The sequence below is a fragment of the Eleutherodactylus coqui genome, chromosome 1 (genome assembly GCF_035609145.1).
Source record: "Eleutherodactylus coqui strain aEleCoq1 chromosome 1, aEleCoq1.hap1, whole genome shotgun sequence".
NCBI lineage: Eukaryota > Metazoa > Chordata > Amphibia > Anura > Eleutherodactylidae > Eleutherodactylus > Eleutherodactylus coqui.
In genome coordinates, this window is record NC_089837.1 from 486,919,923 (window position 1) to 486,934,680 (window position 14,758).

Below are 14,758 nucleotides of genomic sequence, written 5' to 3' on the forward strand. Positions count from 1 at the left end.
AATAGGTCAGTGCTTACACAAGATCAACACACTCCTCTTCTGCTGTTGTCATCATTCTTTTGATTTACTAGGCTACAGGGTGTTCTTTTCCCGATCTACTTCATACATGTAGACCAGTCCACAGTAACAAAACCATATAATTGGATAGGTCATTGCTTACCACAAGATCAACACACTCCTCTTCTACTGTCATCATTATTCTTTTAAACTACTAGGCTACAAGGTGTCCTTTTCCTATCTACTTCATACATGTAGACCAGTCCTCAGTAACAAAGTCACATGAATGAATAGGTCAGTGCTTACACAAGATCAACACACTCCTCTTCTGCTGTTGCTGTCATTCTTTTGATCTGCAAGACTACAGGGTGTTCTTTTCCTATCGACTTACCAAAAGATCAGCCCCCTCCTCTTCTGCTGCTGTCATCAGTCCCATTAAGCTACAGGGTATCCTTAACCCACCTACTTCATACTACTACCACATGTAGTCCAGTCCTAAGTAACAAAACTACATGATTAGATATAGGTCACTGCTTACCACAAAATCAGCACACAACGGGGCAACCCTGGCTCACGCCTCAAACGCGCTTCATCCGGCGGTGCTCTAGAAGTGCTGAACGGCTGTGGAGGAAGTCGTAAACATCCGCGGACTTTCTCCACTACAAATTCATGCTCAAAACCTACAACCTCGCCCTCCATCATGCCAAACAAGTCTACTTCACCTTTCTTGTCTCCTCCTTATCGCACAACCCTAAACGGCTCTTTGATACTTTTCACTCCCTTCTCAGCCCTAAACCGCAGCCCCCGGTGACGGATCTCAGTGCTGTAGAGTTGGCTGCCTACTGCAAAAAGAAAATTGATGACATCTGTCAAGAAATAACTTCCCAATCCCAGATTAGCCCTGACCCTAGTCTTGTCAGCACTGCATCTAGCTCCTGCTCACTATCTATACTCAGACCAATGACAGAGGAAGAAGTCTCCAAATTGCTCTTCTCTGCTCGTCCCACCACCAGCGCTAGCGACCCTCTCCCCTCACACCTCTTCCGATCCATCTCCCCAGTGGTCATCACCCATCTCACCACTATATTCAACCTCTCTCTGACCTCTGGCATCTTTCCCTCTTCTTTCAAACATGCCATCATATCCCCACTGCTAAAGAAGCCAACTCTTGACGCGACTGATGCTGCCAACCCCCCCCCACCCCCCCATCTCAAACCTCCCCTTCATCTCCAAACTACTAGAACGCCTGGTTTACTCCCACCTTGTAAGCTATCTATCAGAGAACTCTCTCCTTGACCCCCTACAGTTTGGCTTCGGACCCCAACACTCAACAGAAACTGCCCTTACAAGGGTATCAAATGACCCACTGACAGCCAAATCGAGGGGCGATTTCTCCCTACTGATCCTCCTCGACCTCTCCGCAGCATTTGACACTGTCAACCACAAACTCCTCCTCAGTATGCTTCGCTCCATCAGCCTAAAGGACACTGCTCTATCCTGGTTTTCCTCCTACCTATCTGACCGCTCTTTCAGCGTCTCCTTTGCTGGCTCTACCTCTCCTTCTCTTCCCCTTGCTGTTGGGGTCCCCCAGGGCTCGGTCCTCGGACCCCTCCTTTTCTCTATCTACACAGCCCCTGTTGGACAAACCATTGGATTTGGCCTCCAATACCACCTCTATGCTGATGACACCCAGCTATACACCTCCTCTCGTGAGATCTCTGCACCTTTCCTCCAAAACATCACCAACTGTCTGTCTGCTGTCTCTAACACCATATCCTCTCTCTACCTAAAACTAAACCTCTCTAAAACTGACTTACTGGTGTTTCCACCCTGTGCTAATATACCTCATCTTGACATCTCCATCTCAGTCTGTGGCGCCACCATAACTCATAGACAACATGCCCGCTGCCTTGGGGTCATATTTGACTCTGATCTTGCATTTACCCCCTACATCCAATCTCTCGCCCGAATATGTCAACTGCACCTCAAGAACAATCACAAGAATCCACTCATTTCTCACTGTAGACACGCTAAAAACGCTTATTGTTGCCCTCATCCACTCACGGCTCGATTATTGCAACTCGTTGCTGATCAGCCTCCCCTGCACCAGACTCTACCCTCTCCAATCCATACTGAATGCGGCAGCCAGGCTCATCTTCCTGTCCAGCCACTACTCAGACGCCTCTGTCCTGTGCCGGTCACTGCACTGGCTGCCCGTTAAATACAGAATTCAATTTAAACTCACTACTTTTATCCACAAAGCCCTCCACAGTGCAGCGCCCCCCTATATTGCCTCCCTCATCTCAATCCATCACCTAGCCCGGGCTCTCCGCTCTGCTAACGAAACTAGACTGCGCACCCCTCTAATTCGAGCTTCTCACTCCCGCCTCCAAGACTTCTCCAAAGCAGCACCGGTCCTCTGGAACGCACTACCAAAGGCTACCCGGGCAATCCAGGACTCGAAAAACTTTAGGCGTGCTCTAAAAACGCACCTCTTCAGGGAGGCATACCGCATTCCCTAAACAAACCCCTTTGTACTCCACCTGATAACATGCTCCCTGACCTACTGACTGCAATCCCTGCTAGCAATCTTAAACCGCTCCTGCAGTCATAACGATTCACGGCTAAATGTCTGACCATTGTCTGTGTATAGCATCCCTCACTCTCCACCTCGCCATACCATGCACATCTCCAGCCATTTTACCTTCTGTATCACCCCATTACTTGTAGTATGTAAGCTTGTTGGAGCAGGACCCTCACCCCTATTGTTTCCATCAACTAATTACTATATGTAACCGCGGTTCTGTAATTTTTTGTATTTTTGTCTCTCTGTATTCCCCCTGTCTATGTAAGCGCTGCGGAATATGTTGACGCCATACAAAAAAAGATTATTATTATTATTATTACTACTAGGCTACAGGGTGTTCTTTTCCTATTCATACATGTATGCCAGTGCTCAGTAACAAAACCACATAACTGAATAGGTCACTGCCTCGCACAAGAACAGCACATTTCTGCTGTTGGAATTTTTCTTGACCTACCAGGCTACAAATGTCTCTTTTCCTCCATAGAACATATCCCTATCACATGCAGATCATAGGTAGGCAGGTCACTGCATGCTACAAGATCAGCACGCTCCTCCCCTGCTGCTGTTATTGTCCCAGAAACAATTGGCTAGAATGTACAATACATGCTACAGATCCACAGAGGCACAGCAGACTGAAGATTGATCACAGACAGGAGTCCTATCCAAATGAGAAATAAAATCTCTCAAGCTGGAAAGCTACATCTGGTGACGAGAACAAACTGATCACAGAACAAACAATAAAACATACATAAAGCAATGCACTGTACAGAAAACACATGCACCAAAAATAGTCATCAGTAAATTACAGGGTAATGAGAAGCGGTGTGAGTAGCAGAAAGACTTTAGGGCATGGGAACAAAGGCTGCCTCGCTAATTGGCAGCTGTTTAAAAGCAGCCAGCATCTTGTACAATATTGAAAGGCGAAGTCATTAACGCTTCAATTCTTATTATTGCAGTGTAGATGGAGCCGCCTGATGCGTCCTCCAAGGTCTATTTTACACACAGACACGTTTTCTGCATCAACAGCAATTTAAAGGCTTCCAACTTTGCTGCCAGAGGGAGGAACCACCTGCCTCTATTTGTGCTACTATTACACGGGGTGATTGTTCCAGGCCGGTCATCGAGGTTCAGTAATTGACTATGCATTTTATATCAAACTATACAGTTTTGTTATTGGCTTCCACTGTGTCCGCGACAAGGAGATGCCTCGAGGCACGTACGTTATGTGTATGTGAGTGGTGGCAAGAACTGGCACTGCTCTGCTATGTAGGCGCAAAATGAAGCCGATGCCTTATAAATTATGTCCTAGTATAGAAATAATGTGCAACGTGCGAGACTTGTGCAGCCACTCGTTAAGCCCAACGAGTACCAAGCACAGACAAGATGTTCTGCATTGTGAGATGTTCTGCACTATATGGTATAAATAACATGAAGAGCAAACACTTAGAGATACACTCTTTGTCAAAAAACAATCCCACCGCTAGAAGTAGTTATGGTTTTGCTGCAAAACTCAGCATGCAGTTCCATCTCAGGCAGATATGCAAATTATTTGAGTTATGGAGTGATTAGATGAACGGTCTTGCCAACTGAGGCCCTAAAAGTGGTTCCCCCTTGGCCTATAAGAGGCTCTCAGAGGTTCCTTATGTGTAGGGACCTCTTCACTTGCTTCTGTTGAGCTTGTTGACCACTAGACGCCTCTACGACGCAGAGAAGAGATTTCACCTAGTTAACAGTTTGAGAGGGGAGTTAACAGACTGATAGGAGGTTTTGGGACCAGTTGATGCGTGAGGGCCCCATACACACACACGGTGACCGAGTTTAGGATGCCCTTGACAGACCACCAGTAGAGAGGATCGTCTGACAATCACGAACATCTCCAACTGTTTTGTTGTCAGCCATCCAGAGACAGGGGTGCCATAGTTTCAGGCCCCCATCTGTCGGAACCATTTCCAGGCACTTGGCTGAAGGATGTCTGATTTCATAGCACCCATTACATGTACGGCCTTCAACACCCACCCACCATCACCTCTGCTTGCAGTGGTGTCGTGACCAACGAAACTGGACTGCTATGGAGGGGAACCGGGTTTAGTTTGGGCTCTGACAACGGCCGTGTTTGTGTCTGGAGACCTAGTGGTGAGAGTCTCATGTCCAGATCAGCCATAAACTGCCTTTGTTGTGGAGTGGCACACTTCTACCACTGCTGGTGTGATTGTCTGGGGGCCATCGGTCACCCCTAATAGTGGTACGAGGGACAATGACAGCTCAGCGATATGTTCAGGACATCCTGCAGCCACATGTGTTCCTCTCATGGCGGCTTCCAAGAGGGATTTTCCAGCAGGATAATGCTCGGCCGCACACACAAGGGGTCACAGGAGCCCACACAACATTGTCACACTTCCATAGCTGCCCGGTCAGCAGATTTATTTTCACTAGAACATGTATGGGACCATCTGGGATGCCAACTTAGACAGCCTATGCGTTTATACGATCTAGAGGCTCATTTACAGCAAATGTGGACAGATAGGTCGCACAATACCATACAGAACCTGTACGCCTCTATGCCCACCCATATCACATCTTGGATCCAAGTTAGAGGCGGCCCATCAGGGTATTAAAACCTCCATGCCTACCAGTATCACATTTTACATCCAAGCTAGAGGCGGCCAAATAGGGTACTAGAGCCTCCATGCCCTCCCGTATCACATCTTGTATACAAGCTAGAAGCGGTACAACAGGGTACTAGAGCTCCATGCCCACCTGTATCACATCTTGTATCCAAGCTAGAGGCAGTACAACAGGGTACTAGAGCTCCATGCCCACCTGTATAACATCTTGTATCGAATTGAGAGGCGGTACAACAGGGTACTAGAGCCTCCATGCCCACCCATATCACATCTTGTATCTAAGCTAGCGGCCATACAACAGGGTACTAAAGCCTCCATGCCCACCTGTTTCGCATCTTGTATACAAGCTAGAGGTGGTACAACAGGGTACTAGAGCTTCTATGCCCGCCCGTATCACATCTTGTATCCAAGCTATAGGGGGTACAACAGGGTACCGGAGCCTCCATGCCTACCCGTATCACATCTTGTATACAAGCTAGAAGTGGTACAACAGGGTACTAGAGCTTCTATGCCCGCCCGTATCACATCTCGTATCCAAGCTATAGGGGGTATAACAGGATACTAGAGCCTCCATGCCCACCCGTATCACATCTTGTATCCAAGCTAGAGGTGGTATAACAGGGTACTAGAGCCTCCATGCCAGTATCACATCTTGTATCCAAGCTAGAGGTGGTACAACAGGGTACTAGAGCCTCCATGCCCACCCGTATCACATCTTGTATCCAAGCTGGAGGTGGTATAACAGGGTACTAGAGCCTCCATGCCAGTATCACATCTTGTATCCAAGCTAGAGGTGGTACAACAGGGTACTAGAGCCTCCATGGCCACCCGTATCACATCTTGTATCCAAGCTAGGGGTGGTATAACAGGGTACTAGAGCCTCCATGCCTGCCTGTATCACATCCTGTATCCAAGCTAGAGGTGGTATAACAGGGTACTAGAGCCTCCATGCCTGCCTATATCACATCTTGTATCCAAGCTAGAGGCGGTACAACAGGGTACTAGAGCCTCCATGCCTGCCTGTATCCCATCTTGTATACAAGCTAGAGGCGGTACAACAGGGTACTAGAGCCTCCATGCCTGCCTGTATCACATCCTGTATCCAAGCTAGAGGTGGTATAACAGGGTACTAGAGCCTCCATGCCTGCCTGTATCACATCCTGTATCCAAGCTAGAGGTGGTATAACAGGGTACTAGAGCCTCCATGCCTGCCCGTATCACATCTTATATCCAAGCTAGTAGTCATCTTATATTCAAACTCTACAGATCCTGCAACTCTGCTTGCTGCTTTACTGCTTCGCAGTTTCAGGACCCTGGACAGTTGCATTGAGACACTCGTCTCCTTTTACATCAGTAGACCATATTTACATGGGAAAATTTCACAGGCAAGTTCCATACAATAGCGATATGAGCAGAACTTGCATGTGAAAATCACGCATTAACTTCAATGTGTTTACTTACAGGCGCATGTCCTATTTTAGGGCGATTCTGTTCGGGAACCGCCCATTTGTTCTTATGGGAAGAAAAAAAATTAAAAATAAGAATAAAATATCGCATTGCACTGATGGGTAAATGCAAGGTTCATGCAAATGCAATGCGATTTTTCTATTTCTACTACTGAAACAACATGCTATTTTCAGGCACGTGAAAAAACACACGTGCAGCAATGTGATGCTTTTTTCTCAGAAATAGCATCACAATCGCTAGAAATAGCGCTGGCATGAATATGTGACATTGTTCCGAGTTTCTCGGACTGATACCACACTCAACCATGTAAATACGACATCAGGCTGTTAGTGGAAAACTGACCATGTTCCGTGTAATTTTCCTACGTTTTTATTACACGTTTTTCTCTGCTCTGCGCTTCCTGGCTCTTTTTTTGTGATCCCCATAGTAACGCATCATACGCGCATGAAGATCCATAGCACGCGAGTGCAGTGTCTTTTTTTCCACGCAACCATAGAAAATAATGGGCGATTCTTGGAAACTGAATGTTTAAAAATGGAACATGCAGCGATTTTTCTAACTTGCACTATCGGTCAGAGCGCTAAAACAAACAAACAAACAAAAAAAAAAACGCTTGTGTGAATTAACCCATTCAAATGAATGGGTTTTTTTTCCCGATGCGAATTCTGTCTATCTTGGACTTGGAGGGAATTTGCATGGTAAAATCCCAGTGTAAATATGGCCTAATGGAAGCTATTAAAGTGGTTTTCCGAGATAAGCAAAAAATGCAGAGAGGACAGGTAATGGTTAAAAATAAAAAAATTTAAAAAAAATTATATATATATATATATATATATTATACTCACCGATCCACTCCCCTGCCGATACAGGACTACCGTTCCCATCTTCAGTGCCGGTCTCTGTTGACAAACTGTCATGACGACATGCCTGTATACACATGTGATTGCTGCGGCCAATCACTGGCCTCAGTGGTCATGTGTGTATACAGAACATCACTGCCACAGCCAATGGAAACAACGACAAGGCAGAAAGGAGGAGAGCAGCGGCACCGGATGGGAGAGGAACAGAGCCTTTCTTTTTGTATAACTCGGGAAACCCCTTTAAAGAGAACCTGTCAACTTGTCTGTTTTAGTATACTCTACTTGTATTCCCCCCCAAAATAACAAACCTGAAACATCTTTTACGCTCACAGGATACTCTTATGCTGGAGGAGAGAACCCCACAAGGTTGGTAGTGAAATCGTGACCCCGGCTAGTCTAACACGAATGACCGGGCCTCGTTGGAAATTTTCCAGATCTCTGGATTCTTGGATCCCTTTGAAGACCCAAAAACAATCCATACTGGTGAAAGACTACTCATACAAAGACACGGGGTTGAAATGGAGTCGATTTAGACAATTAAATAATTTATTCATAACTCAATGCCAGTAAGCTGTTGCTAAGTCAGTGATGTAGAGATCCAAAAACTAATAGGGACTTGAGCATTATTTACACTTTACACCAGTTTGGGGTATTGAACATAAAACAGGGCTAGCTTTTGTCATACTTTCATGATTTGGCCCATTAAAATAGAAATCTATGTGATAATAAACATCCTGTTCTGCAATGTGTAGTTTACGGAGCTGTCTTATCCAGTAATCCTTATTTGGACCATTTCTATGCTGATTAAGACAAATTCTTCCCTTCGGCTCTGCTGTTCAGCAATGCTTACTTAGCATTTGTGGTGTGATCTGTGACATTGAACATAACCCCTGGAGCACGGTATACAATGCAAAAACCTCTGCACCAAGGAATAGCAGAAGATCTACTGAAGGTCCATCATCACAGGCAAGAGGCTTGCCATGATATTCATGGACAGAGGGAATTAACCTCATAAATTCTCAAAGGGCTCTAACTACGGGAAGGGGGGGGGGGGGCGTAAATGCCCCTCCACCATGCTCATACATAAACTATAAAAATGGAACATAGAAAGGAAGAATCCATATCACATGGCCCAGTGTTGGAATCTGGACAGACGTTAGGGGCCAGAACCTTTAAAAGGGGCACTAACTTTTCAGACAACTTCTACTCATCTACTAGCTTGTGTTAGTCTCATCATTTCTGTAATATACTTGCATTAAAAATGTTGTTGCTTCACCACTGTAAATCACACTTGAAGTGGCTGCTACTAGGGGTCTCCCTTCCAGCTTCTCGGCAATCCACTCCTTGTTGTTAGGTGCAGAGCATCTGTAGTAACAAGGAAACCAGAATGTTTCCTTAGCAACAGGGGGAGTGACTGCTTCACAGGTGGCCACATGTACTCACAGGCTGCAGGCTGACAGATTGCAGACACTATGATAATGATCTCTACAATCTCTGCCACTCCTGCTGTTACAGTATCTATGCACACATTATGGTGGGTTTACTAACTATTTAGCTAGAATGTCTCTGAATGCTTGAATCATCCTGGGAAACCAGAGGGGTGAGCATTCAGATACTGCCTATCTGGTGATTGGACCAGAGACAGTGCAACGCAGCATGGGAAGTCAGGGCAAGAAAGTCAGGACAAGGAACTACTGGCAGAATGTCAGGCTTGCTACACGCCCCCTCCCTTTAAGTGAATTGCAAACAGCAGAAAGATAGGGTAGACCACCTGAAATTCAGAATTTACAGGCATGAAATAAGGTGCCTGTAAATTCTGAGGGTAAGGAGAACCTGGTATATGTTCTAAAACTTGTTGAAAACCCAGGTACACTTTAACCTAGAGGATATAGGGTGTGCCCATTGTTTGGCCTTTCAAGTTGTGAAGTACGTTATTGCATAAAAGCTTTGTCTATAGGTATCACACTTCTGCCCTTCCCCCCTTACAATACTACCATTCTCATACCAGTGACATTTCAATCAGTATCTCTAACAGATCCCTCATTAATAGTTCTCTCTTCCAATAGTACAGGTGTATTGCTACTTTGACATCCAACTGTAATCGCCAAGTGTTCAATTCCCCTGCAGCACCCCCGCAGGGGAAATGAAGCATTACACAGTTTTCATTGTGATCAATAGGTTTATTGTGCAATACACTGGCACTATGAATCCTCCATGGTCTTTGTAACTGTTCTCTGTTTTGAGTACGCTCTATTAATTCAGAATTTTCCAACAGGGTATTTGAACATGTTTTTTCTACAGCACACAACTCCTTAAAGACGTCTTAATTAATGTTTTACAAAAGTAACATTGGGGCTACAGATACGAAACAGCTGGATGCAGAACATGGCAGTGCCAGATTTGCGACTCTTGTAAAGCACCTGCTATGGGAGTGAACAGTTTTGGTCCCTATTAATAGGTGCCATAGGCACTTGAAGAAAAAAGCTGCTGACAGTTCCTGGTGCAGATAGATGGATTCACATTAGAGTAGCAGTTTGTGCCCCAGAGCTGTTCTTCATACCATAACTGTAGACAGAAGTTGCAGTCATAGTCATTTTTCAGGGCTTTCCCTGTCTATCTTTCTTATGTATAATAGTTTCTCATTCACCCCTCTGCCTTCTTTTCCTGCTTTGATTATCACACAAAGGGACTCTCCCGGAAACAAATCTGAAAATGCAGCCCACCCCAAAAGCAATACTCACCCAGTCCCCACAGTTCTAGAAATCCATACAGGATTTCACATAGGCATCTCCTTACACCAGCTTCATGTTGAGGTCATGAATGGCAGTTGTCATGAGCTGCCCAGGAACCTCTAATGAAGTAATAATAATTATTTCCTATACAGCTTTCTGGACGACTCCAGGAAAACGATATGATAAAGGAGACATCCATGGATCTCCGAAACAGTGAACACCAAGTAAGTAAACCTTTTGAGGTTGGATGGGCACATTCCCTTCCCGCAGGGTCACTTTTAGTAATTAGCTTAGTGGAACATAATCAATTTTAGTTACAGGACAGCCTCAGTATTACATTAGACACATATACAGTTATTCAACTCCCATAACAAATTAGGTTTATTTGCCAAATATGCAAACTTCCAGCTGTTTACAAAAAACAATCAAACAAGAACAATTTAAACAGCTCAACACAAGTAATATAACCAGCGGTTTCTCCAAACTCGCCACAAAATGCCTGAATTATTTAACATGCTGAATAGAATCCCCCATAAGAGCAGACAATTGTAAATCGGGTTTATCATAAGCACATCTGATGTTACTAATCAAGAGCGTCATTAGTTACACCAGGTGTGCTTGAGGTAGCACACATTAAAAGCCTGGACTGGTGGCTAGGGCTTTGTTGACTATGAGGTTTGATTAAATGTTAGAAATATAGCGAATGGCCCTTTTATATGTGAGAATCTGAATGGTTGTCATTCAAGGTAAAAGGATGCACAGACTGATGAATGATAATTCATTTGTCGTTCACTTTAATACATGCCGAAAAACTAATGACCAATTGCCCTGTGTAAACAGGAAGTCGTTTATCTATGAACAACTGTCTGTTAACTGTGAATGGAGGGGAGGAGGCTGCAATGATCCCTGGCCAGCTCCACCTCCATTCACTGCGCGTTGATAGCTCATCTGATACAGTACAGGAATGATCATCACTGGGAGGACCTGTCGGCCATCTACTCTAGACAGGTCATTCCATGTAAGTCAGCATTTCCAAAACTCCAGTCCTCATGACCCTCCACAGGTCATGTTTTCAGGATATCCTATAGAGAGAACACCTGTGGCAATGTCTGAAGCACTAACAATATTTACATCACCTGTGCAAGACTGGAGTTGGGAAAACACTGGTGTAAATGGGCATTAAATCAAAAAAAGTGGTCCAAAAAGTTAAGAGAAGAGAATATTGCCTTGTAGAAACAAGAAGAGGGATACAAAAAGATAGCAAAGCCACTGAATGTTCCTGGAGATACAGTTCTCAAGTCCAAAGTTTAAGGAACACGGCTGCACCACTTAAACGTTGAAGAAAGAGGACGCAATCACCAGCTGTTGGGCAGATTCTTGAAGCATAGGAAGCAAATAGAGGGCAAAAGGGATTCAATCAGGTATGAGGAAATCCTAGGAAAAAAACATTATGCCTTCTGTGAGGAAGCTGAAGTGTCACTGGACCTTCCAACAGGACAATAATCCCAAGCATACTTCAAAGTCCACTAAAGCTTGGTTTTAGAAGAAGTCCTGAAAGATTCTTGTGTGGCCATCATAGTCACCTGACATGAACCCCATAGAAAATCTTTGGTGGGATGTGGCAAAGGCGATTGCAGCACGCAAACCCAAGAATATCAGTGAACTAGAGGCCATTGCCCATAAGCTAAGATTCCTCGGGAACGCTGTCAGAAGCTGCTCTCCGGCCATACATCACGTTTTTCAGCAGGTCATGACAGTAAAAGGTGCTCTACTAACTACTACAGACGCTTGTCATAAAGGGGGGGAATAATTCTGAGACTGCAGTAGCCAGTAGAAGTGGCATTTTGTGTTGAATGTGGGGAAACCTCTTGTTATATTAGTTGTGTTGAGCTATTTAAATTGTTGTTTATGTTTTTGTTGCAAACTGCTGAAAGTTTGCAAATAAACCGAATTTGTAATGGAGGTTCAATCATTGTGATTGCAACTATAGTGTTACAAATCAATGTCATGGAAGGATGATCTGAGCGGCTTGTTGCCATCTGTTAGAGCTTATAAATTCATACATGGACATTATAAGAGTGATATAGAAAAACTAGAACCTAAGGAGACAATGTATCGAGTCAGGCTGCATGAATGGCAGGAAAGCTACAGATTGCAACGTACACCGATCTTAGCTTGGAATGATTTCTACTGAAGACCCCGCTCAAGACAGTGGCTTATTAGTCCCTCTGTGGCACCCTTGAGGAAGGATTCGGTTTCTACCCTGGCTCTGTACCGCTTTAACCTGGTCAAGGTAACGTAGCTTCGTGTCGCCCTCCCTGGCATCCAGTACCCCTTCATTCCCTCAACAAGTACAGTATATAGCTCTGTTGGAAGCCAAACTTATTACCCCACCAATATATCCCCTTGTTGCCCCTTGCTTTCGTGACTTGGCATTTATTTACGAGGGAGATAAGCCGCATCTGATGTTGTTGCTACACACGGGGACAGATTCTGAGTCATGTGATGTGCTGAAGATGAAGGTGCAGACCAACCCCAAAAAGATAGCGTCTGATGATGCTCCAATGGGTACAATATTGATGCACGCCGCCCCCACACTAACACCATAACAACCCAGCAATACGGACCCCCATTTATGGCAAAAGCAAACCTATTGTTTAGCATGGGGGGAGGTCTTGTGTCTATACCCTGATATGCTGGACGTGTCACATACATTTAATATATAGCATGGCCTCTAATATGTAATTACTGCAGGATGTGATCGGTTGTTGCTGTATCACATATGGAGAGCAGCCACTTTCCTGGGTTAACCCCATCCCCGCCAGAGCAGCCAGCACTGCATTCAGCTCCCTCAGCCTTCTGCTTTGGCATGCAGCAAGTACGCTGTGAGCCCATCAATAACATGCCAATACCCAGCAGCGCAGCAATGCCTGGTGCCCGTGCCCGCAGAGGGGATGCCGCAGCTGGCACAGGCGGGGTGAGGCTGTTGCTGGGCACGTCCCGGCTCTCACCTGGGTGATGACTTGTGTGACGGCTCCGGGCTCTCAGGGTCCCATCATCAGGCGCTGCTGCTCCACTGCACGGCGGCGAGCAGAGAACAACACACGCGCGGCCCCGACACCGCGGCCAATCAGAGCGGGGGATTGTCCCAGACCACACCCCCCTGCTCACCTAAGTGCTCAGCAGTGCAGCTACATATGTTATTATAGAGGAGGGATATACCCCATATGTTATTATGTATCATATACATGTTATTATAGAGGGTGATGTGCACAATCTATTATTATATATCATATACATGGTATTATAGAGGAGGGATATGACCCATATGTTATTATGTATAATATACATGTTATTATAGAGGGTGATGTACACAATCTATTATTATATATCATATACATGGTATTATAGAGGAGGGATATGACTCATATGTTATTATATATCATGTACATGTTATAGAGGGTGATGTACACCATGTATTATTATATATCATGTACATGTTATTATAGAGGGTGCTATACCCCATCTATTATTATTATATATCACGTACGTGTTATTATAGAGGGTGATGTACACCATCTATTATTATATATCATATACATGTTATTATAGAAGTGGAATATACCCCATCTATAATTATATAACATGTACATGTTATCATAGGAGGAGAAATATACACCATCTATTATAATATATCATATACATGTTATTATAGAGGAGTATATACCACCACATCTATTATTACACATCATATGCATGTTATAGAGGGTTATATACCCTATAGATCATTACATATCATATAGAAGTTATCATAGAGGATGAAATACAACATCTGTTACTATGCACCATTTACATAAGTTGATTTAAAGAAGTGATATACCCCAAATATTATTACATATCATATGCATATATTATAGAGGAGGGATGTACTCCATATATTATATACCATATGCATATATTATAGAGGAGGGTTATATGTATCCCATTTATTATTGTATATCATATATATGTTATTACAGAAGGTGACATACCCCATCTATTATTATATATCATATAAACCTGTTATTATACAGGAGGGATATACCTTTCATATGATATATCATATGCATGTGTTATTTTAGAGGAGACATATATACCCTATATTATTATATATCATGTACACATATTATACAGAAGGGATATTACCTATTTATGTGTGTATATATATATATATATATATATATATATATATATATGTTATGCAGGAGGGATAGAGGAGAGATATCATATACATATGTTATAGAGGAGTGATAAATCCTATATAGTGTTATCACATATATGTTACTAAATTATTATAGTGGAGTAATAAGCCATCTATGTTATGTATCATATACACACTGTACAATGTTTAAATCATACATGTAATGTGCATTGTCAAAATATAGATAGATAGCTCTGGATAGACAGACTGTTGTAGATGGCAGCAAATTCCCCAGCTCAAAAAAGAGCAAA

The 14,758-nt window shown here is 43.9% G+C and overlaps 1 protein-coding gene across 3 annotated transcripts in view; it reads right to left on the reverse strand.

Moving 5' to 3' along the window:
• Positions 1–13,345, reverse strand: part of ELMOD1 (ELMO domain containing 1) — a 114,373-nt gene extending 101,028 nt beyond the window's left edge. For all 3 annotated transcript variants that reach the window (XM_066594078.1, XM_066594077.1, XM_066594074.1), the window contains exon 1: positions 13,279–13,345. The gene's annotated coding sequence lies outside the window, so the exon portion shown is untranslated. The remainder of the gene's footprint in view (positions 1–13,278) is intronic.
• Positions 13,346–14,758: the final 1,413 nt, after the last annotated feature.